The 26374-nt window shown below is 36.7% G+C and overlaps 1 long non-coding RNA gene across 1 annotated transcript; it reads left to right on the plus strand.

The window, feature by feature from the left end:
• The first annotated feature begins 2365 nt into the window (after positions 1 to 2365).
• On the plus strand, positions 2366 to 26169 carry LOC309667166. Its single transcript, XR_014267570.1, has 4 exons — positions 2366 to 4199; positions 4999 to 5053; positions 6381 to 6443; positions 17979 to 26169. It is a non-coding gene; the product is annotated as an uncharacterized lncRNA (long non-coding RNA).
• The last annotated feature ends 205 nt before the right edge of the window (positions 26170 to 26374 follow it).

A 26374-nucleotide genomic window follows, 5' to 3' on the forward strand; every position in this document is an offset into this window, starting at 1 on the left:
TGTGGATGAGCATCATTCAATCAACTGAAGATCTGAACAGAACAAAAGGCTGAGTGAGTGGGAAGTCACTTCATAGCCAAAGAAGTGTGGCAATGGGCCAATGCTTAGGGGATTCACTTGTTTTACCATATTCCCTGCCATCCTGAAGAAGCTGCCTTGATAGAATGATTGAATGGCCTTTAAAAGCCCTAGTTACAGCGCCAGCTGAGTGGCAATACCTTGAAGGGTTGGGGCAAGATTCTTTCTAGAAAGCTGTGTATGCTCTGAATCAGTGTCTGATATATGGTGCTGCTTCACCCACAGCCAGGCTTCGAGGTCCAGGAATCATGGGTATAAATGAGAGTGGCACCACTCACTATTACCCCTAGTGACCCCACTAGCAAAATGTGTGCTTCCTGTTCCAATGACTTTATGCTCTGTTGGCCTTGAGGTCTCAGCTCCAAAGGGAGGAACTTCTGTCAGGAGACACAAGGATGAGTCCATTGAACTAGAAATTAAGACTGCAGCCCAGCCACTTTGGGATCCTTATGCCTTTGTATTAACAGGCAAAGAAGGGATTTACTATGCTGGCTGGAGTGATTAATTCTGAATACAGAGGGGAAATTGGACTCCTACTCCACAACGAATATAAGAAAGAGTATGTCTGGAATGTAGGCGATCCCTTATGGTGTCTCTAGTATTATTATGCCCTAGGATTAAGGTAATGGAAAACTATAACAACCCAATTCAGGCAGAACTGCTAATGGCCCAGACTCTTTAGGAATGAAGGTTTGAGTCATCCTACCAGGTAAAGAATCACAACCAGCTGAAGTGCTTGTAGAAGGCAAAGAGAATACAGAATGAATAGTGGAAGAAGGTAATTATCAATATCAGCTATGGGCCATGTGACCAGTTACAGAAATGAGGACTGTAATTGTTATGGGTATTTCCTCCTTATTTTGTTGTGAATCTGTGCATGTGCATATGAAGTGATATGTTTGTTTTCTTCCCTCTGTATTCCCTTATCATGCAACATAAGATGTATTGGCTTTATATCATAGTGTTTAAGTACTGCTAATTAGTTATGGAATATCAAGGAGAAGAATAAACATTACTCAAGGACTTTACCTTCTCTTCTGGGAAAGGGGTTGGTGTGCTTTCTGTTGTACACAAGATAGTTGTATTATGTTAGGTAAAATTATGACCTTGTTACTGTCCTTATTTGGAGCCTAAGTATGGTTTAAGGAGATGCATATAGGTGCCAAGGTGACAAAGAGTGGTCTTGTGATGGTTAATTTTATGTGTCAACTTGACTGGGCCATGGGGTACCCAGACATCTGGCTGAACATTATGCTGGGTGTGTCTGTGAGGGTATTTCTAGATGAGAGTAACATTCGATTTAGGCAGACTGAGTAAAGCAGATCACCCTTTCTAATGTAGATGGGACTCAACCAATCAATTAAAGACTTGACTAGAACAAAAAGGCTGAGTGAGAGGGAGCTCCTGTTTGATGGCTTGTCTCCCAACATTGGTCTTTTCTGGCCTTTGGACTCAGACTGAAACACTGGCTCTTCCTGGGTCTCGAGTCTGCTGGCTTTCAGACTGGACCTACGCATCAGATCTCCTGGTTCTCCAGATTGCCAACCTCAGATCTTGCAATTTCTGGTCTTGGGAACTAAGGCAGTTTCAAACCCAGTCACCGCATACTCTTCTGTGAATTGGGCTTCTGTCCTTTTAATAGTATATCCAGAACCTTAATAGTATATCCAGAAACAGACCTCCTACACTGCCATAATCTTGCTCCAAGCTTGGAGCTGCTTTCATTTCTTGCCTAGATAATTGCAAAAGCCTCCTATTTTTCTTCTGCTTTGGCCCCTGCCTTCCCTCTTATAGCCCTATTCTCAACACAGCAACCAGAGTGATCCTGTTAAAACATAAGTCAGACCATATAATTCCTCTGCGAAAAACTGTGCAAGGGCTCCCGTCTCACTAAGAATAAAAGCCAGTCTTTACCTGAAAATGACTGAGCCTATCTGATATGGCTACTCACCATCTCTCTGCTCTCATGGCCTACTTTTCCTCCTCTCATTCTCTCTGCTCACACACCTTCTGCCCCCACTGGCCATTAAACACGCTGGGCAAACTCCCATCTCAAAATGTTTGCACGTTCTCCTCTCTCTACTCGGAACTTCTTCCCCCAGGTATCTGTGTGGCTTGCTCATAGCCCATTTTGGATCTTTATTCAAATATCAGCTTTTCAATGAGACCAGATGTGGCTACTCTATCTAACATATACACGCTACTATATATAAAATAGATAACTAATAAGAACTTACTGTATAGCACAGGGAACTCTACTCAATACTACTCTGTAATGACCTATATGGGAAAAGAATCTAAAAAAGAGTGGATATATGTATATGTATAGCTGATTCACTTTGCTGTATACCTGAAACTAATACGACATTGTAAATCAACTACACACCAATAAAAATTTTTAAAATAAATAAATAAAATAAAATTGCAGCCACCTTCTTATATTCTGTCCCCTTTTCCTGCTTCATGTTTTCCTTCAACATTTACCATCATCTAACATACTATGCACTTACTGGCTTATTTATTATCTGTTCTTTTTCTGAAGCGTAGGCTCCAGAAAGACAAGAGATTTTTCCTATTTTGCTCACTGCTATATCCTCCATCCCCAGAACCACACCTAGCACATTTTATGTGCTCAGTAAATACATGTTCTGTGAATGATTACAACTTAGAAATGCTGTATGTTTTTGTGTGTGTCAGCACAGAAAATTTTTTTTTATTGAAGTATAGTTGATTTACAGTGTTGTGTTAGTTTCAGCTGGACAGAAAAGTGATTCAGTTACATATATTATATATAATATATATTTCATATATATTTTTAATACATCTATTCTTTTTCAGATTATTTTCCATTATAAGTTATTACAAGATATTGAATATAGTTCCCGGTGCTATACAATAGGTCCTTGTTGTTTATCTATTCTCTATATAGCAGTGTATATATATATATATATATATGTTAATCCCAAACTCCTAATTTATCCCTCACCACTCCCCCCCTTTCCCCTTTGGTAACCGTAAGTTTGTTTTCTATCTAAAAAACAAAGATACAAATGAACTTATATATAAAACAGAAATAGACCCACAGACAAAGAAATTCCCTATTAACATTGCTATATGCTGAGTGAGTTCACCATCCTTAGAGAAGATTGTCTTATTTAACTCACAGCACACTTTTTTTTTCTTTTTTGGCTCACTTCCAGAACTACTATGGTATAAGACACAGTTCTTACTCTGAAAAATCTAGCAAGGAAGAAAAGGTACTTAAAATTGTAATACACATTTTTGCAGAAGGACCACAGCAGGATTATTCCTAGGGTCTACACCTCTAGCTGAATGCTGACTGCAGGCTCAATTTCTTCCTTCTGACTCAAAAGGCATGAGAAGGAGAGTGTGTTGAAAAAAGATGCCATCTTCATCTTCCTCCTTTTTTCTGAGAAGCTAAAACTCCTCCTGGCTAACCTCTCAAGAATTCCCTAGAACACACTGGCCATCATTACCACTCATTCTTTAATTTGCCCACAGCGAGCCACCTCTACTTACAGGCACTTTGACCTAGAGATTAGGAGCTCGGTAACTCAGGATCCGGAAAAACCTTGTGTCCCAGGACTAATGGGGCTTTCCACCACTACACTCCCCAATCTGTTGCTTTTTCCCCTCTCCCAACCCAGTGGTAAGCAAGTCCCATCAATATGGACTCTTAATCATGCTCAACCGCATCTCTTCTTATTGAATCTCACAGCTTCTCTTCTGTCAGCTGCATCATTTCCCATCTGAGTTATTGTGACTGGTCTTCTTGGCCCCGGGCTGGTTTGGTTTCTGATCCTTTTGATATTCCACTTGACGAAAGATGAATTAAAAATTCAAACCTCTGAAAAGCTAAAGAGCTGTGACTTCACTGCTTAAAACCCCTTCGTGGCTCACCAATGCCTTCAGGATAAAATTCAAACTCCAGAACAAAGCCACGTCTGCTGGTGATCTGGCATCTGCCAAAGTCTGCAGACTCGACTTTTCTGACTCATGAAGTTTTACCATCCAGCCACGCTAAAGTATTTAAGGATCTTTGAAATTGCCATGTTGACTTTTGTGCAGAATATCACTTCTCTCACCCAGCCCCTTGGCTGGTAAATTCCTTCTCATTATTCAAAACTTAACTCAGATGTTATATTCACCAAGAACCCTTCCTGATCTTGCTTTGCCTTCTCCTTCCTTGGCCCTCTTTCTTCCATTCTGGCTGGAATGGCAGTTCTCTGTGTACCCTGTACTCACATTTTTGACAGAGAACTTGTCACACTGTGTTGTAATTACATGAACTCTTCATACTTCATTTGCTATTTAAGTTGCAAAACCTTCGGGGCTTAATGAACTGTTAATTTCTCTTCGTCCATCTGCATCTAAGCTTCGCTTGTTGATCCTGGATGTGGCTGGTCCTCTCTCCCCATAACAACCCTTGTAGGTTTAGAATGACCGTTACCTTGGGTAGAAAAGCTTAGCATGTTTCTAGAATTTTTTAAGCAGGGAGAAAAGTAACCCCTTTAGGTAAAAGCACAAAGCCTTTTCTCATTTACTGTATTACTTATAAAATGCATCTTAGTTGATTGTAAAGGGAGGAAAAAAGAAAAGTGTTGAGTGTCTGGGGATGCAGCTAGAATTTTGTGTAATTTTGGAGAGAAGCAAATTGACTTCATACATTACTTCACTATATGATTTTAATGGTAACAGACCTACAACATATAACTAGGACCTTCATATTTCTTTCTCTGACTTCCCATGAGACTGGGGGTCTCTTGCTTTTATAGGGACTGCAGGTTCTGACGCAATGCGTCCGCAGTCAACCACAGAGAAAGGTTTGTTATCTGCCTGTTGAAGAAACCCCGTGCATCCGATCCCTGACTCTGATGGTTTTTTCTTCTTGTCACACAGTGTGAAAAGCTGGAATGGAGCTGCTCTCTGCCTGTTTGCTTCCCTCCTACTCATGGTAAGTTTTACCCTCAGGAATCGCTGCCTTCGTTTCTGGTTTGTGTTCACCACCAAAAATTCAGTGGCTTTAAGCTACCTCTGGGACAAGCCCTCTGACCAGGGCACCTTGTGATAATCCAGCCTGTAATATCCTCTCCATGGGGAGGTCTGTTTTCTGAGAGGTGGGGGAGAGGGAAATCTTGGCTGTCTTTAAGGAGCTAAAGCATAACATTAGATTGGATATGTTAGGTATTAAATGCATAGACATTATAAGCTATAAGAGTTCAGAGGTTATCCCCTTAAAAATAAAAGTTTATGGAAGGTAACCTAAATGAATCTTGCCAACAATGGCGTAAAGGTCACAGAACTTAAATTAGACATAAATTTGACATGAAGAAGATGCAAACATAAGAGAAAGGATAGCACATTCAATAAATAGTGATGAAAGGGGATCAAGAAATATACATCCATTTGTATTTTTAGCTACACTATTGGGCCTTTTGGGCATAACACAAAAGAAAAATTGAACAGAACTTAGTGGTTGAGAGCAGCCTTTGGAGTCAGATGCCTGGGTTCAAATCCTAGCTCTGCCTCATCCTAAACTTGAAAAGTTACTTATTCTCTTTGTGACTCAATATGCTCTTCTGTAAACTGGGGATAACAATAGTGTGAATTAAAAGACATAGTATATGGCAAGTGGCATGTTATAAGTATGCAAGTACCATTAACTATTATTAATTTTATTATTATTATTACTGTTAACCTTTCTCCTCAGATATGCCTCTAAAGTGTTTAGAAACTTATTGCTCTTTGAAAAATAATAAAGTAAAGAATTTTGAAAACATCTCACAGATTATGATGTTCCTTTAAGAATCTGAAAAGCTGTGATGGCTCAAGGGTCTATTTTAGAACTCATTTGGAGCAGTCAAATCTGTGCTACTTCAGATTTTCATATACAGCGTTCTCCTAATTATATATATTGTTAAGAAAAAAAAAGCAACCTGTGTTTCTTTAGGGTCATTTAATAAAATTAAACCAATCAATCAATAAATCTCAAGTTCAGTTTGATATTACTTTGCCAGCCAGCAGATTGCCATTGTGAACTGAGTTCTGGGACTGAGATGAGTACATGGTCCCCTCAGGTTACATCATCCCACTTCTTAAGCTGTTTTATCCATAAAGCCCAGAACATGGTGAAATACTTTTATTAACCATACTTTTGGTCAGGGAAAGAGAATAATGGCTTGTTCTTTGTGGGTATGACTTGAGCGTTTTTTGAATTATTATCTTATGAACACTGATAATGCAGTGGCTCACAAGCTTATGTTATTTGGTCCCTTGTTTAGGCTGCAACTCCACGCTCTTTAGTTGCTATGGTGACAGTAACGATAAAGGCTGATTGGAAGAAGGTAACATCTTATCTGGGATTTTTGCTGTTGTTGAGAGGGGAGAACACATTCCATGTTGCCCTATTAGACAAGATATTGGGTTACAACCATTTTGATTAGCAAGGCTCACATTTTTTTAGTACAGATTGTTTCAGTGTGGTACTTTATGACTAAACTCTCCAAGACTTGACTTGGGATTTAGCAAATTTAAGATAACCTAATCTCCATCTAATGGGCTTTCTCTGAAAGTAGTTGCTCAGTATATGAATTATTGTAAGAGAAGAAATACTAAATTTAATATCAAAAAGCCAATTTCAGAAGTTAAAGCAATGTACAATACACCTTTTGCATTGATAGAATTATTTAATAAAACTCTAATAACAGTCAGGAAACTATAGGAACTCCAGCAATAAGTAAATGAGGAGGGCTTATTTCCTTTTAATTCTCTGATCCCAGCTGGAACAAGGTGTGACTGGAGAATGGTTTAATTGTTCATGGACATCTGTCTTTGGAGCCAATTGAAAAATAATACCTTGGGCATAATATGTCCTCCAGAATTTTTGACATTTTTATATCTTTCACAATCAAGGCTTTGTCAAAAAGTCAGGTAGTGAAACTCCTAAAAACTTATGGATACGTTTAGGGTAGAGGGGAATAAAAACCTGGTAATATATCAATATACACAGCTGGAAAGCAGATGTTCAATTGAATGATCTCAGTACCTAGAGAAAGCTATTAAACCTGTTACTACTTAAATGAGAAATTCCCATAATTTATTGTCCTCGTATTTGACTTACTTCTTTTGGCTCCTTTAAATTAACTCTGGAATGATTATTTCTATTATTATTGTTGTGGTTGAAGCCAATTACCATGAAAGTTTGACTCCACGCAATACAGTACATGAGTGCTAAGTAATGCCAAAGGCTGCTGTCAATCAAAGTAACCGGTGAGTTACAAGTTGTTTACTGGGAAACAAAGTGATAAATGCATGCCAATGGGTAAAACGTGACATTGAGTGTTAGATACACCAAGTTTAAATAGGTTTATATTCGTCTCTCAGAGTGCCAAAACGTAGTTTTAACCGAGCCTTCATTATCGAAAGAGACATGTAACACTCAGCTGTGTAAAGTACAGATGACTGTGCGGTTCAAATCTTTTAAGGCCTGTGCACGTTGGAGGGGGGCTGACCTGCTCCCATCCAGGCCCATTTTCATCCTTTTTCTGGTTACCAATCACATAAGCTTCCATCAGCTCCTTGGATTCTACCAGATTATTGGGCTGAATTGTGCGGGCTCACGATATTACTAGTTTAGTGAACCTGAAAAAGAGACTTCATAGGGGTTTGTATCACTCTCAAAAAAATTAAAGACCACATCTTGCTAGCATTATTTGATGTTACATAATTACTTTAGGTTCACATTGCATGACTTCTTAGCCTGTGGTTTACTAACAGGATTCCTTTAAGGGTCCTACCGGAGGGAAGACTAGAAACAGTCCTGGAGTACTAGAAACACCTAATGAGATACCCAGAGGAACTGGCAAAGAAAATTCCAATTCTGAGAGTACCACTTAAGCATGAGTACTGCACACGCCCTCCAGAGGGAGAAAGATCCCTTTTCTCATAGTCTCTTATTAAAAACAAAAATTAAATGCTTGTGAATTGGTGCTCTATGAGTCTAGCTCTGCCATCTCCCAGAACACATAATTAGATAACTACATTTTAGACAAAAGAGTACTATAGTAATTCACAGCACAAACTCCAGCTAGGGAATAGAAATTGATACATAAAATATGTTTCAATATAAATATAAATACATGCATATGTGTTCTATGCAGGCTTCAGCTATTAAGGGCCATTAAAAATACTGGAGCAAATAGCTCCTGGGGATTAAGCTCTAAGAGCCCTCTTTATAATCAGAAGGCAGCTAATCCCTGATCACCTATTTGAATGCTTAGCTTCCCCCAATATAACATTATTATTTCCCCAATATAACAATTATTTTTTATTTGTGATGCCGCATGAGCGTGCAAATATTGCCCAAAAATATCATCCCCAAAAGATCTCGGGATGCTTTCAGACTGAATAAACCTAGAGGTAAAAAAAAAAAAATACAGCTTGGATTACAGAATTTTGAAAAGGTTAAGTCCAGCTGAGATTCACTAACTCATTTATTTCAGCTAGTTTGCCATTTCCCATGACTATCTCTCACTTAACTCTTTCCTCAAGCTTCCTTTCCCCTGCAAAACTGCATTGCTAGGTTCAGAGAATAGGTCTTTAATTTTTTCTGACCCCTACCTGTAAATTCCCGACAAGTTCTTAGGCAGATTTTGCATCTGATTTGTCTGCTACAATGTTATGATCTTGCATTACTCCCACAAGGATGCCACATTCTGCTTTGACCAGGACCATTGATGGTGATAAGAGACTGTCATGGTTCTGCTGAGGAGGGAGCTGAGACATTCTTGAAGAAGTTTCCTCTTCAAGTATTTCCTGCACGTGTACATATACTGTTGGTATAAATGCACATGTGATAAATACCATAAGCGTTAAAAACCAAGACCTATATTTTCCTATTAGATTTCAAACAGAAATGCTTCTGAGCAGTTTCCCTATATTTCCAATCATAGTTATTTCTTGTATAACAAAAATTGAGGAGTAAAATACTTATATACTTGTACAAATCTGCTTAAGAAAAAGGTAAATGATATATTAAATGAATAAACAAGGTCCTACTGTATAGCACAGAGAACTATATATTCAATATCCTGTGATAAACCATGATGGAAAATAATATGAAAAAGAATATATATATATATGTATAAATGATCACTTTGCTGTACAGCAGAAATTAATACAACATTGCAAATCAACTACACTTCAATCAAATAAATTTAAAAAATTAAAAAAGAAGAAGGTAAATGAGTATAAATTTAGTGGAATTGTTTGTATTGCCTTTAAACTCACGGTTCAAATGCTCTATTACCGTATCTTTTATATTAGTGTACAATTGCAATGAGAAGCATTTTCTTCTCTTACTCCCATCTCCTTTCTTATTCTTACCATTTCTTCCCAAGGAAGATGCTCAATGATTTCTGATTTTCCAGGTAGTTTTCTCTCTTGATCCTAAAGCAATACTTCTTTAAAAAGAAACACATTTTGATAATAAGTATAAATAGACTTCATATATACAGATATATATGTTCATGTATATACCTAGATACCTGTATTCACATTTACGACACTGCTTCTGTACACTCTTTGCATTTGTCTTAGAAAGCCATTTCAATTGTCATAGAATTATGTACCGATACAGTATAACTAAAGACCCAAGCAAGGGAAGCTTCATCTGCCACTCCCCATCGCTCCCCATCGCTGGCATTACTGCCTGTGCCACCCCACACCTCCCATCTGTGGAAAAATTGTCTTCCACAAAAAAGATCCCTGGTGCCAAAAAGGTTGGGGACCACTGCTTTAGACAGTCTCAGGGATCACAAACCCAGGGGAAAAAAATGTACTGAGGACTATAGACGCCCCTCTCACTCAGGGTCAAGCAGTCAGCACCAGCACGCAGCACAGCCTGGGACCCTACCTACACGTGCTCTCTGGTGACTAACATCTTTCAGGCTCCAGGGTTACTCTGCTTCACTTCTTTTTCCCTATTTCTTCCCATCAGGAGGTAACCACATTTGGATTTAGTGAAGGGTTGTGGCTCAATTTAGAGACGGACAGTACTTCAGAGGGCAGGATAATTGAGCTGTGGATGTGCTTAGGTAAGGACAATTCAAATTAATGAACTTGTCAAATCCTTCTCTCAGATAGTAGGAATACAAGAGATTCTTGCATGACAAAGGATTGTTTCCCAGGAGTGCTGAGTACCCATTTTCTTGCTTCTGTTCACATTCCAATTCATGGTTCTAGAACACTAAAAAATTAGCATATCATGTACAAGGCAGCTGAGAAACTTTTTGCCATGTTAAATAATTCTTATTATTCTTGAATTTGCATGTATATTGTTGTGGATTTAACATGCATGAAGTATGGGACCAACTGTTAACAATGCCAGCTACAGAGACACTAGAACTGCAAATGGTTTTATTTGTATAAACATGTTATATAAAATTTAATTAATTTTGCAAAAATTAAAGTTTTTGTTTGCATAATTTGTGATTCAGTAATTATAAATTATGTTTGGCATAGATAAAATTTTGAATACTTAAGAGAAAATTTACTTTGGATAACATGAAAAATAATATTTGATTTCTCACATTTACTTTAATTTACATTCCTTACATGTTTACATTTGCTTTCATTTACATTCTGTTAAAAGATTAAAAAAGAAAATACAGTTGTATTCAAAATGCACACCTTAATATCAGTAGTGCATTTAATAGTTCTTTATTATAACAAGATTATTTTGCTGAAATAAAGGCAAGAAAAATATATTTTATGGAATAACATGACATAATTTATGGGATTACCTTATTATTACTTAAGTTCTTATTTAAATGCCACCAACCCATTTAATGATAGCTAGTCATGAAAAACAGAAACAGAGTTCAATTGTCTTTATATTTGTTGGCATTCTGTTATATAAATATCATAGCTAAACCAATTTTTTGATATTGTCAACTTGAAGGTATATTTGTCAAGATAGAAGGATAAAACACTCTTTACTTTGATTTGCAATTTTAAGATATTTAGACATAGGATACGTATTCCTTCATTTGTTTTCTTTCCAAACTAATATTCGATGTAGAGTATGATATTTGAATATGTTTTTAGAACCAGTTTGAAAACAAATGCTCAACTTTATTTGATAATCTTGATTTATTAGGGGCCATAAACCCCCTCACCGTACTTCTGGAAGGCTGCCATTTGGAGAGGCATGAAACAGTTCTGTGGTATCTGCTGTTTACCCAATTAACCAACCGACCGCAAAATACTGTCTTCAGAATCTTCCAGAATATGTAGTCAGATAAAACTATAACAAATTTGAAGACATCCTTAATTGCAGAAATCATTGAAACTTGATGAATCTCAGAGTCTCCGGAAATACTAGATGTGGAATCTGGTGGAGGGTAGAGATTTGGATGGATGGGAACACAAGGGCAACAAGGGAAGAAAAGGGGCAATGACACCAGTTGTCCTTTACTCCAAGCCAGTAGGGTTATTTTTACAGTAGTTTGCTAATATCAACTTCATAGTTCACAGATTTAAATCTTTGGTTTGTTTAATTTTGCGTTTTTGGCTGCTTAGTATTAGCCAGTCTGCTGCCGTATTGCTGGTGAGTCTCCACAGGGTGAAAGGTTAGATGGACAGATTAGGGGCTGGCGGTTAACTTGTTACCACTGAGCAGTAAAAAGACTGTTGTAGACTTCTGTCTAAATGTGAGACAGAGGCCTTAAAGATTATTATTTTATTACCATTTTGTTAATTACTGGAGAGACAATGCTAAGTGTTTTAAAGAATGGACCTATGTCAATTCAATTTATGATCATTTTATACTGAGACAGCGATTTTGCTTTTGAAGTATATCACATATCCATTATAGTTAAACATCAAATCATTTTAGGTTAAAACATCTAATGAAAATCTAGTAATGAGAATAGTCAGCTACACAATGTTTCTTGTTGATTTACTGAAATAAATAACCTGGAGTCCTAAAGTTTGTTCAGATTTTTATTTTCTTCCTGAATGTGGACAGTCCTATTTGAATAAGATAATCTATGTGAGAAATCAGCTACACTTCCTTATTACATATGATCTTTGCTTTGTTTTCAAAAGGTTTATTTAATCTTCAGATTAGGGTAACATTCTACAAAATCCTAAATATTTTTAGTACATAAATAAGAGTAACTAAATTTGTGTATTATTTTCCCACGGAAAAATCTCAAAACCTAAGACATTAAAGCATGTGGTCTTTATCAGCTTGTATGTAATTAATTAGAGACATAGACAAAAATTCAAGGGCTATCAGTAGTTACCAATACTTTGACTTTCTTCTTTCTAGCAACTGCATTCATCTCTTTCTCCAAACGACCTTATTCTGTAGCAAGAGCAAATATTATGGTGCTTTTCAAGGTTATTCTCTCAAGTGCTGTTTTCATTTAATATGACATAAATGTATCCTCAAATTTTTTTCTTCCAAAAAAAAAAATTTGCACTATCATTAGTGCAATTATCTTCAAAGTTGAGGAACTTAATTAGCAAGATGGGTGTGGCAGAGTGAGCAGAGGAAAAAGAACAGAGAAGCATGATTTTTCTTCCTGTTAAGTAGAATTGTGAATTATATGATTTAATGGTACCTAGTCTATATAATCTGAAATATTCACAGAAAGTTTGATCATTAATTTGCCTACGTAGAAATATTGTTAGGGGACAGATTAAGTAAAATGTACAGAAGCAGGTTTCTGACTTTTCACTCCCAAATGAATCTCACCAATTTGCCAAAAACTGAGTTTTTCTTTTATTATGGATAAAGGCCTTCTTTACTGTGGGCCAACATTTATACTTTCTTTCAGACTGACCTATGAGCTTTGCCATTTCAAACATTTAAACTGCTTTCTTTCTTGTAAAGGTAAAAATTGTACTAAAATAGGCTGAAATATCTGCCCCAAGATATCAATGAATACTATGTAGATAATATTTAAATTACGTTGCTCTTGATTCTATTAAATATTAGTTTTCACTATGCTACATATTATTTCAAGTAGATCATCACATGTTTGGTCTTATTAGAGTTCACTGTGAATTATTGTTTCCGTAATGAATGTTTAGTTCTTCTGCTGATACTTTTCCACTCCTTGTGAAGTCGTAAGTTGAAAGGAAAAAAGGAGGGAGGGAGAAAGGAGAAGGAAGGAAGGAAACTTTAAGATGCTGTTAATTAAGTAAATGAATGCGAACCAGGAGGACCAAAGTGGCAGTTTGCAGTCAAGATTCTGACACTCAGAGTAACAGATTTAGGAAGTAAGGTTTCACACAGAACGCTGCCTGAAACAAATCTATTTTACTTCCACATCACATATAAATTCATCAGTTTGGCTATTTGACACCGGTCTATCTAATTAGCACAACCGCATCAGGTGGTGTCTTTTTTTTTTTTTTAATTTTTATTGGAGTATAGTTGATTTACAATGTTGTGTTAGTTTCAGGTGTACAGCAAAGTGAATCAGTTATACGTATACATATATCCACTTTTTTTAGATTCTTTCCCATATAGACCATTACAGTGTATTGAGTAGAGTTCCCTGTGCTATACAGTAGATCCTTATTAGTTACCTATTTTATATATAGTAGTGTGTATATGTCAATCCCAATCTCTCAATTTACCCCTCCCCCCGCCTTACCCCTGGTAACCATAGGTTTGTTTTCTACATCTGTAACTCTATTTCTGTTTTGTAGATAAGTTCATTTGTGGTGATGTCTTGATCAGCTTAAAATCTGCCATAGTCCTTGTGTTAGAATGTCAGCACATCAGCTAGTTTTCCAACTATCCTTACTTAGAAACTAGGAAACAAAAATACCTCAGTTTAAAAGCTTTTGCACTTCTTGTTTTAATGTCCTTTATTATTGCTACCCCAAAAGATAATATAATCCTGTAATTAAATAGAACTTTAGTGTTTGAAAAGCAATCCTTTCTAACATTTGGAACATCATGTGAGGTTTTTAAATAAATATGTTGTATGTTCTAAAATATATAGAAAAGATTAAATGGGAATTCACATATCAGTTTTTCTAGATATTAGGGTTCTTTTAAACCAAATATATTCAAATTTTTTTGGTAGTTCTTTTATCAATCCCAAGAATACTCAAGTGATACTTCCAACTTATTGGAAGTTCCATTACAAATAGAAATAATAAAGAAAAGTGGCCTGCTTGATGTGACACAGTCAGTCTGTCAAAACTGGCATTAGAAATAGAAGGAAATATGTTACTATAACTATAGCAATAGAAGAATTCACACAATTATTCTAAATATAACTTTGGATCAAACATAACAATATAATTCCAGCCTCTGCCAATCTTTCATATCAGTGTAGACAAATGGAGAATATTGGATTTATTGAAAAGTTAAGATCAAAAAGAGTGGGATTGTTTCCAACAATACATTTAGATGTAATTTATATTTGTTAAACCACCATGCTGCTGAAATTGAAATTCACTTATTATAATAGCATTTTTCACATAGATAACAGTATAAATAATATCTGAAATTCCACAATAATGTGTACTAACGTGTTTTTATTTGCATCTTTGCACAATACTCTAAAATATGTCTAACAGTAATTTCTAAGCATTCAGGAATAATACATAATTTGTAGCTGTCTCTTAAAAGCATATCTGTGTGCTTAGTGTGTCTTCATAAAATGTTTTAGAATTGTTTTTCAAACCATGAGCCACTCCCAGAGGCAGACCTTCGTTTCATCAGATTTAACAACCACTTCAACTGTCATTTAAATCACAGTGGAAACATACTGTAATGATATTTCTTAACTTTTTATGTGGTTTACAAGCCAGTGTTAAGAAATATGTTTATAAAATCTTTAATGAAGGAGATGAAATAAGGCCTTTCAAAAATAAAAAAATATGGGGGGCTTCCCTGGTGGCGCAGTGGTTGAGAATCTGCCTGCTAATGCAGGGGACACGGGTTCGAGCCCTGGTCTGGGAGGATCCCACATGCCGCGGAGCAACTGGGCCCGTGAGCCACAACTACTGAGCCTGCGCGTCTGGAGCCTGTGCTCCGCAACAAGAGAGGCCGCGATGGTGAGAGGCCCGCGCACCGCGATGAAGAGTGGTCCCCACTTGCCGCACTAGAGAAAGCCCTCGTACAGAAACGAAGACCCAACACAGCCATAAATAAATAAATAAATAAATAAAATAATTAAAAAAAAAATGTATTTCTATAAAGCAATTCAAATTGAATTTGTATTTGATATTTGTCACCCCACAAATTTTCAGAACATATTGAATCAATTTATCTGATATCTAAAGTATTTTATAACTCTGAAATTTTCTTCTGTAATTCTATTTTACAAAAATGTGTTTAGTGGAACTATGTTACCATATATTATTAAAGTAGCGTGGTCCAAAAATTTAGGTGCTACTGTATTAAACTGGGAAAACTTTGATATACTAATGAGAATTGAAGCCCCCAAAAATACTAAGGTATGCAGCGTATTCCAAACATTTTTATCTTGAAAGCTTTTTTTTTCATAAAAGGCATTTACAAACTATTTTTACACCAAATGTTTTCAAAAGAATATTTAGAAATCAATCTCAATGAGTAATTATTACTTGATTATTTATACTCTCCAATGAGTTATTTTATTATTAGCAGTAGTAGTAGTATGTTTTAGAGTCATAGATTTCCCGTCTTGATTTTGTAGTATTGTAGCTTCATTCTTTTCAATAGAATATTTTTTAAATATTCAATTTTCAAAGCAAATTTATTTTAATAAAATTTACTTTAAATAGTAAGCATATTTATATAAGTAATACAATAAATAATGATGAAGTATAAGACTATACACCTTGCCCAAATTAATCTGATTGATTTCCTGGGTTATTTAAATTCTACCAAATAAATTTATATCTTCCATAACAGACTGACCCATAATAAATAAACCTGATTTGTTCTTAAACGTGAGAACATTTAACATAAAATAGCTAATTGATATGCATATATCATACCATTATTAATGTGTGTAGTTTAATATTAAGAGAACTTCTACTCATTGAAAACCATTTATGAATCACCTGGCAGTAATAAGGACATTATAATGAATTTGATGGACCCGTTACTTGATTTCACAACTTTTTTGTATCTAGGAGTAAAGACAATTAAACAATAATTTCTGAATTAGAATGATGCAGAGTTAGAAAACTGTATGTAAGGGATCAACTTCCATATAAATTTGTCTTCTACCATTTTTTCAAATATACCAAGCAGGCCAACTACTGCTCATGATACTTAAATTTAATTATTTTTCTTGTATATAGTAAGATTCAATTATCTAATCGTTTAAGTTAGCTATGTACGTTCTAGTCATCTTTTTCCTACTCTGCTAAAGATGCTATTTCTATCTAAGGTAAGAGAAAATACTTCAGGGTCAAGTGTAAGGGATATTGTTAGGGGAATGTTTTCTTAAAGGGTAGCTAAAATTTTGATGAGCATAGAATAAAAGCAGGTGAAATAGTGTTCAATTTCAACAATAATGATCTCACTTATCTCATGAGCTTTTTATGGAAATTTAAGTGCACAATAAGGTGAGAATACTTTGCAAAGCTAACATGACTATGAAAGTAGCAGGTATTTTTAGTTTTAGAATTTTAACATATAAACATCGTGTTTGCAGAAATAAAAATGGTGAAAAGAACCTGGTAACCCACTATATGTTAAGTATTTTATAAAATGTTCACAAAAAGAATCCTTTAAATTCCTCTGCTTTCTTAGGTATGTGGTAGGGTTGCAAAATGGCACAATTATTTGTGATCCCTCCCATCAAGAGGTAGAATCTATTTCTCCACTCCTTGCATCTAAATTGGACTTGGGCATTATTTTGGTGGAAATGATATGCAAATTCTGAACCTGTCATGAGGAGGCTATGCATTTTGTTGTATTCTTAGGACACTGTAACCCTTCCGTGGGTACAAGCTTAAGTTAGCCTGCTGGATGGTGGGAGGCCATCGGGAAGAGGACCAAGGCATCCCAGCCAACTGTCAGCCAGATCTCTGCTGATACGGCAGCTACCCTAATGTACAGATGTATACACGAACCAAGAGCATCAGAACCTCCCAGCTGAGTTCAGATCCGATTGCCAATCCATACAACCATGAACTAAAAAAATCATTCTTTTAAGTCACTAAGTGTTGTGTGGTTGATCTTACTCAGCAAGTGCCATCTGCTACAAAGCACTTTTGTATTCGTTTTATAAAATCTAGATGTCTCTATCCATAGCACACTAGGAACAATTTTGTTGGGAAAAAAGAAAAAAAGAAAAAGAAAAGAAAACCATCTCTCTTCTCTACAAGAAGATTTATGGAAGTAAATCATGCCCAATTGGAAAGATTTTAAGGATGTTTATAAGTAATTTAGACACTAATAATGCATGGAACATAATATGTGCTTTAAAGTTTTTGACCAGTTGGAAACATCATCATTAACATTTGGTTCCTTGCTCTAAGGCCTAATAACCTCAACATCCTTCATGTAAAGAAGATATAGATTGTGTGGAAGGCATGAGCAAGGGAGGGCAGAGAGAAAGCTGTAAGCAGTGAAAGTTTCTGCTGAGTAAGCGACCCTAAAGAGAATATAAATTAAAAAATTACTCTGACACTTTTTTTCCACTATTTGGTTATCTGTTTGGCAAATGAAGATACAAATGGCCTTAGACATCATTTAAATGCCATTTTAGACTTGATTATTCAACCTTATTGTCAAATGCCAAATATTTTTTCTTAAAATCCCCCATGTTTATAAAAGGGAACAAAAAGACACAGACAGCAAATGTGTTGTAATTGGCAAACTTAATTAACCTATATTTCCTCCACTCCAGAGGTGAAGCTTCAGCCCCAGGAAAGTCCACTGATTTGCAGCTAAATGTATTACCATGTCTGTGCTGAAGCCTCAGAAAATTGCATGGAAATAACTGGATCAAGCAAAGAACATTTATGGTCACAAAGGTTATAACAGGTACAACAACAAGGAATGTTTTGAAAAGTAGCTGCCATGCCGAAGGATAAAATATATCCAGCAAGGCTCCTTATTACAATTGAAGAAGTATATTCATGTCTTGCCAAACCTTATACAAGAGTCCAAAAAACCCTTAAAAAGCTATATGTAGACAAAGGTGGGAAGAGAAATTTTCCACCCATATTTTCTTACTTTATACTTTGTATAATGTTCACCCTCAGAGATGACAAATATAGCTGATGAAAAATTAAAGCAAAGGCTGAATTGTGCAGCCAGGAAGTCAAAAAAACCATTGTCTCTGAATAAGATGCTTTCATCCTCAACTCACGTCCCCCAGGCACATCAAGACTATTTGCTAACAGCATCACAATTTTGCATTTTTGATTTTGTAGTTCTAATGCCCATAATACATTTTCCATAGAAGAGAAAAAAGACCCTTCAAATGATAAGATAATAAAGAAAAGGCAAAATCTCATTATTTAAACAGAATGTTGAATAGCTACAGGTTAAAATGTTTGAGAATTTATTTATTTGAGCAGTAGTTTTTTATAGAAGTGTACACATTACTTAAATGATGGAGAAATCTCACAGGGAGGATCCCACAGCCCTCTTGGTTTTAGCTTTCTCATACAGAAATTTAGATTTCTATTTTTCTCTTGGTTACAGCTAATTTCCCTTAGAATCTAAATCATATATATTTTCCCAGCTAAAATACCGACTCACTTTTCAATTTTTTCTTTATAATTTGTATTTCAACAGATTGAGCAGGTGTGGTTACTGCTCAATGAAACCCCTCCTGCTAGGATGAGATGGCTGAGCTGTGCACCATCCCACTTACTTAACTTGGACACCTTGTTAGAAAATTATATCCACAAATCAATGAAAAACTGTGAAAGCTACTAATGTTTCCTCCAAAACAAGAAAATTAATCTCAGGAATGCAAGAGAGCTATTTTAAAAGATAAAGTTACTACACTAATATGTTAGAGAATAAAAATATAGATAACATTTTAAACATACTTTAGAAATGACTTATTCATGTAAAATTTCAACTTCTCTTGCCATATATATATATATATATATATATATATATATATATATATGTATGCACACATATGTATATATATAACTTCATGGTGATGTGTTATGAAATGAAAAGGATTAATTTTTAAAAGCAAGTGTAATAACAAAAATTAGATACTGGAAAATTTCCAATACATAGTCTCTATGAAATAATTTTTAAAACTATATTTTAACAATAGGAAAATGTGAAAATCATAACTTAACCAAACATTCAAACTTAACATAACTCATAGTGTGACAACTTGAAATTATGCAGCTCATAAAGTAATGCAATATAATGTATACACAATGATGTTTAATCTGAGTCTAATTCAAACTTTAGACTTAACTTCTGGTTAACAAGATATACAGGAGATGAAGAAACAAACATCATGATGATGACATAATCAGACGAAGCTTAAACATGAGAAGTGCTACAAAACCACAGGCTTAGACGCTTCAAAGGACAAAAAATAAATAAAAAGATAGTTGGGGAGGAAAATGTTAAACAGGCTTAAGAGGCATAGTAATCATTTGCAATATATGAACATATCCAAGCTCGGGGAAAAAAAAACTATAAAAACTATGTTGGCCAAATGGAAAATTTGTATATGATTTGGATATTGGATGACATTAGGGAATTGTTGTTGATTTTTCTAAATATGAAAATAGCATTTTGGTTATGGAGAAAGATGTCCTTATTCTTAGGAGAAGCATGTTGAAACATATGAGTATTATAATTCTGCAGCATACAAATGTACAGCAAATGTGTGTGTGATTATGTACGCATATTTCCCAAAATGTTAACTATTGCCAGACCTAGGTGGAGAGACTATAGGTATTTGTTGTGCCATTTTTTCAATTTTCCTTTGTGTTTAAAGATTTTGATAATACAGCCTTAGACACAACTATCATACATTACATACCTCTATACATATAAATATAGTAAATATTTTTTTTCAAAAAATCAGTAAATTTTAAAAAATCAGTAAATTCAACAAATAATATAGCTTTTATTTGGAAAAAATATTTTTTAATTGTGCAGCAATCTATGAGGCTTTGACCTCGAACAGCCGTGTTGTTATGTATCCAATTCTACTGCCTCTTTCGCACCCTCTTACTCTGAAGTTGGTGATGTTCTCCTTGCTGAGATGATGACCCAATTACTTTTGCTCCCTATGACATGAGGGTGGGAGAGTTAATCGATACTTCCTATGGTTCAACGCAGCAAATCATCTTTCAGAATCATTTGATTCCACGCTTATCTCAAAATCTTCTAATTCCTAGGCTCCCTTCTAAAGGGAAACAGTGGCTATAGGTGAACACAGGTGTCCAAATGGCTCAGAAGGAATCACCCCTATTTAATATCAATCAACTCTATTTATGAGTAGTTGTGAATTTCAGTAACTCTAGTGCTGAAAACTCCGTCAAATCTGGATTACTTAATTTAATTTTAAAATGGTGAGAGCCTGCTTTGGAATTCTATAGAGTTCACTTTATTTCTACCACAAGTATTTCTCAAGCCTTTAGTAAGTCCCAGGCCTGGTACTAGAAGCTGGAGATAAAACCAAAATATTGAGTTATTTATTGTTTATTTTCTCACCCTTCTCCTCCTTCCGTGCTTCACTCACTGGACTCGTTATAAACCTCCTTCTTCCCTCGTCACTGTACAGAAATGAAATACTTTAAGAAAGGGAACAGTCCTTTTGCTGTGTTTAACAATACAGTTATTATAAGGAAGCAGGAAACTTGCTCCCATCCAGAATAACCGCCTGTGCCTTCCTCCCCAGGCTCTGAGAGAGGAGGACGGCAGGGGAAGGATTACTAGCACGTCATGGGGTGGTGTCAAAGGGTAGCCACGTTAGCAAGTGCTGGCATGAATGGACCCTGCCTGTACCTTTGGGCAGTGAGGAAGCAGATGTAACATACATGGCCAGCTTACACGGCTGCTTATCCAACAGGCATGACTCCCCTTCCTTCTTGATAACAGAAGTTTTGTTCCTCATTGGGCCTCATCGTGCTCTGGGGGAGGCTCATTTCTTCCCTAGACCTACTGGTTGAATTATGACTGATCAAAGCCAATCACCACACCATTTCCTTTACCAACAACTGATTTAAGTGTGGATGTAAGAAGCAATTCTAAGCAATGAGTTTCTAGCAGATACCTTCTGAGAAACTGCTGGGACTGGTTTTCCTCGTGGATGAAAATGTGATGGAATTAACATTCCATTAATGTTCATTATGCCTCTGATGTCACTGATACCTGAAACGGAGACAGCCAACTTGCAACCCACCCCATGAGGACCAGCCCACGTGCTATAGAGGGAGAACAGAAAGATGGAAAGTATGCAGTTTCTTGATGACAACATTGAACGGCCGAATTCAACAAACCTAGAACTATCCTACTCCAGACTCATGTTATGTGAAGCAATACATTTTCCTTATTTAAGCCAGCTGAGTCACAGTTTACTCTTCGCTGATGAAAGCATCCTAACTGATGCAACTCTATATACGCGGAGGGGATGATAAAAATTGTGCAGCTTAGAAGCGTGTGTTTTAGGATTTGGACAAGGTTGGGTTATCTGCTATCAAGCAAGTAGAGAAAAGGGAGTAGCTGGGACTAAAAACAAGACCCACACATTGGGTCAAAAAAAGACTTAGTGGACGGGTCGATTAGTGACTGCCCTGGGGAGTAGAGCTGGGCTGCAAATTAGAGTCAAGAGAGAACATCTCTGGACTCTGTCTGAAGCCTGGCAAACTTCAGCCCATGATCAGCACCAGGGATGTCAAGGTGAGATAATGAGTTACAAAGAGGTTGGAAGATCACACAAATATACTCTTGTGCAGGTAACGTTCCGTAGCAGAGGAAAATTAGGCAGAAGTTCATCATCCAACCCCTTGGTTCCCAAAAAACAAGGGCTCAGGGAAGTCCTGCAGTCCATTGTAGGGGACTCTGATATTAGATAGAGTAACCAGCTGAAACTTCTGGGTCGGAACTAAGGCTTATGGACTCAGTCAACATGGAAATACTATGGAGGGTGATGAGTTATGATCTGGGGAAAAAAACATGTTGTCAAGCATCTTAAAAAAAGGATAGGACAGATGAATAAAAAATTATGAGTGTAACATGTGAAAAGTAAGCTATGCCAAGTATTACTCCCATTTTAAAGAAAGAGAGATTAAGATCAATACACAAGATGAGAGAGGAGATGACATTGACCCATGCTGTGATGGAGAGATAAGTGGTCGTTCCATGCTGCGCTGGGGCTGAGAGACACAGCTTCCAGAAAGTGAAGTCAGAGGGGTAGTGGACTTAGTTTGGTTGCATCTATCTGAATACATTGAAGTTAGCCAGCTGGGGGTGGGATGTGAAGAGACTGAATGAAAGACACCAGTCCTAGACTGGAGAGTCCAGTGTTGGCAGCAGAGAAGGTTGCCTCTGTTGTTCCAATAAGGCAAAATCTGATTATGGCAAGCCGTGTAGACCCACCTAAGTACTCCCTGTGGGGTCTGGAGGCTCAGGCCAATTGCAGCTACAGGAGCCTCTGAAACATCCCAAGTATCCATATTCTTCACCCGTAGTTGTAGGTATCATGTCCAGTTGACAATAAAGGGGATACAGGAAACAATGCAGGAGCCCCGCGAACATTAGTGAGGCGCTCAGTGATTCAATATTCAGCCTCAGAGGCTGTGGGAAACATAGTGTTGATGGTTCATGGAGGTCGTAGACTGTCCCTATTTATGTCAGCTCAGAGCTCAGGAAAGAGGGGGAGCTGGGATGGGGAAAACCTATGCAGGGGAGAGGTCAGTGGAGGTGGCAGCGAGCAGCTACGATAGATAGATAAAGGCTGGGAGAAAAGCAAGCTGGAGCTCTGCCCTGTGCGCTTTTCATTGTGAATTCGTAGCAGATTGCCTGACACACAGCAGGTGCTCAATAAATAATTGTTGGATGAATGATTTAATTAATCGAGGCTGTTTGGTAGCCCATTATGATCTAAGCGTTATACTTCACAGCGAGAAGTGTGTGTTTATTGCTTCATTCCACAAGCTGACCTCAAGTTTCCTGGCCACTGTGTCTTCCACATTTTAAACCGGCCATATTTCTTACTTTATAAAATTAAATAAATGCTAATGTGATAGCAAAGGAATGTAAACAAGTGTGCTTAGACAAATTCAATGTGACTAAAAAGAAACAGTAGCAGGAGGATGAAAGTGGGCCCAATTAAGATATATTTGCTTTTGTGCCACAGATTCTATGCTTTTCCGAATAGAACTGTTAGATGCTAAGGGGACGGGGACTATTTTTAACTCAGTTTTGTTTTTTTTTTTACCTTGGGGAAATATATTTCCTCATCGATATTTTACGCTGTTCTCTTTTCACACTTCGCTTTTGTGATGCTTCCTTTACAGACTTTTTGTTCCTTTTTACTTTGTGCCATTGTTTATGCTGAAATTTGTTGCTGTTATTTTTGCATTTCTATTCCACAGAGAAACAATACTTAACAGTATAAAAATCCCAGAACCGCATCAGGATAAAAGAGGTGATTTATAAACACATAGTAGTCGTTTCTGATACTTTTCATCATTAGTCAAGCTGAGAGAACAAACTGGAATTTGTGCTTCTGGTGGGCTTTCCGAAGGGATCCTCAGATAAATGTAACCAAAGATGAAAGATAATTCCAATTAAAAGATAATGGATATTATACACAATTACGGCTGTGGCCAAGTCAAATACTTTGAAATTAAATGTCTTTGTGCGAGAAACCACAGTGTTAAATAAAATAATCAACAGGAATTTATTTCTTTCTTTGCTCTGATCTACTCACATGCTCATTTCCTATTTTTGGTAGCAAGTGACAGTTCCAGTTAAATTAAAAGGCACCAAAACTTTCCAACCTGGAGTAAAGACTAGCATTTAAATTAGTAAAGTATTAAGGTTATTTAAACTCTTCAGAATATAACATCTAATTGTGTTTATGTTCATTTAATTTTCCTTATTTAGAGCCTCAAATTGGAAAGCTTCTGCATGGCAAATAATGTCTGATCCTGGCGATGATGACTCTATAAATTTTCTATGTGCTAAATTTGTCTTAGCTAAATATCACATCTATGAGGAACTATGGCAAAATAGACAATAGAAGAAATGATAGAATTCTCACTTTAAATGCCATGCTACCACACACCAGTTCATAGGCCTGACACCTGAGACACACAGAATGATAGCAAAGAGAAGACAGTAAAATTAGTACAACAAAATGAGTAAAACAAGTGTAGTATTAATTCCAGCAAAACCACTAAATCTAATGACTCACCGATATGAATGTGTCAGGAGCAGATCTTCAAAAAATAATCTTAAAACGACTGTCTTTCTTCCTTGATAGCATGTTGACCATCTGACGTTACCAGTGATAAAGTGGGTTTCTCTACGGACAGGGGAGATTTGTTATTTTAGCATATAGTTTCATCAAAAAGAGGAAAAAAAGCAAAAGCAGAAATATGTAGATGAAATACAGAGTCGGGGATTATCATGAGTTATCACTTCATGCTTGATTCAATTTGAAATCCCACAATCTTCTCAGTCTCCAAGGCAACTGAACCCTTTGTCCCATGGATCACCTCTAGGTACCATGTAAACATTTGCTCCTGAAGCTCAGTGACTGGTAGCTACGGTTTATCAAAAGTTGTCACCCTAGGAAAATCAATCAGATCACTGAGCTCACCTCATTTTGTTCTATTAGGGTCCTGATGAGTCAGGTGAGTAATAGGCACTGCTGTATCTTTCCAGAAACTGGTTATGTGGAGATATGCCTATTAATTTAATGCCTGTGTGTTTGTCCAGTTCATCAATTTCAAAACCCATGGAATGGGAGGGAGGATTTGAAATTAGAACTGGCTATCAAAACACTCCCCAGATTGGACTTGGACGACATTTTGGGAAAGGGTACAAGAGGGCCCCTAATGTTTATTACACCCCTGCAAAGAATACAGTTAACGTCCCTTAATGTTTATTGCTCCAGCTCTGAAAGAACACCATTAAGTCCGAAGCATCACCTGATGGCATTCTCATCCAGCCACACTCCCTGAGCACAGATGGGACATTATGTAACACAAAGAGAGCAGGGTTGCTCGCCCGGCTGCATTCGGAGAACTGTATCCAGAACCTTCTTTAAACAAGTCCAATAATATGATAATATGGTAGCCCACGTCCCCCCGTCTGCCACCATCCTGTAAACTCTGTGGCAACATGAACAGAACTGCATTAATATTCATGATTCATGGTCTTAAAAAAAAAGGAAAGAATGAAAAAAAATACCACCACTATATGTTCTGCTGTATTAGTGTATCTAATGAGAATAAATTAAAATCCAGCTGAGACATGACCCTGAAACTTTTGCTTCCTCTTAACTGTCAGTTTGACTTTCCCTAGCACTATGATCAACTGCATTCTAAGTGCAAGCTGACACTGGCTCAACATTCTGCGAATACAGGTAAAATGGGAGGGGAACTGCCTGAAACACAATGCTGGTGGCACCTGGTTCTGCCCCATTACCCCTCACCTGTGTAGCTTCAGCTTCGTGTAGCTCCAATTTCATTTCTTTAATAGCCTGGCTTTTGATAAGAATCATCTCCTCTCGGCCACTCCCATTGTCAAGTTCCCTTCGTGGTGTCATTGCTAACTTCTCATAAAATGAAACTTCATTTCTCTAAGAAATTCCCCGCAGTGGACTTTAATAGCAGGTCAATGGGCTGTTAATCTCAAATTTTCCAGGATGATTTCGTTACTAGAAGTAGTCTTCCTCCTATTTCCAGTGTGGTCAATAGAGGCTTGTTTTAGAGGCACTTAATTCTTTATACCCTAAGGGTATTGTGCCCCAAATCAGACCAAACAAGAGACACTTTTTATTCCCTTATGATATCGATATCATTTTAGGAGAATGCCTGCCATGGGTCCTATTTGTTATTCCTACGTAAATCAATAAAAACTCTGAAAAATACAGGAAGATTTGCCAGCTATGTGTTTACAAATATTAGATGAGAGGGTTCACAGATAGCAGATCATCCATAAGCTGGTTCTCAAGGCTGTGTTGTCATATGCTTCATGACTTGTTTCATTACCTGCCACTGCTACTCTATGTTGACTATTTCTCTCTAAACCCCTCATAAACAAAATCCTTAATGATACATAGCCCAGGTGAAT

Source organism: Balaenoptera physalus (genome assembly GCF_965194825.1).
Source record: "Balaenoptera physalus genome assembly, chromosome: 9".
NCBI classification, from domain to species: Eukaryota; Metazoa; Chordata; class Mammalia; order Artiodactyla; family Balaenopteridae; genus Balaenoptera; species Balaenoptera physalus.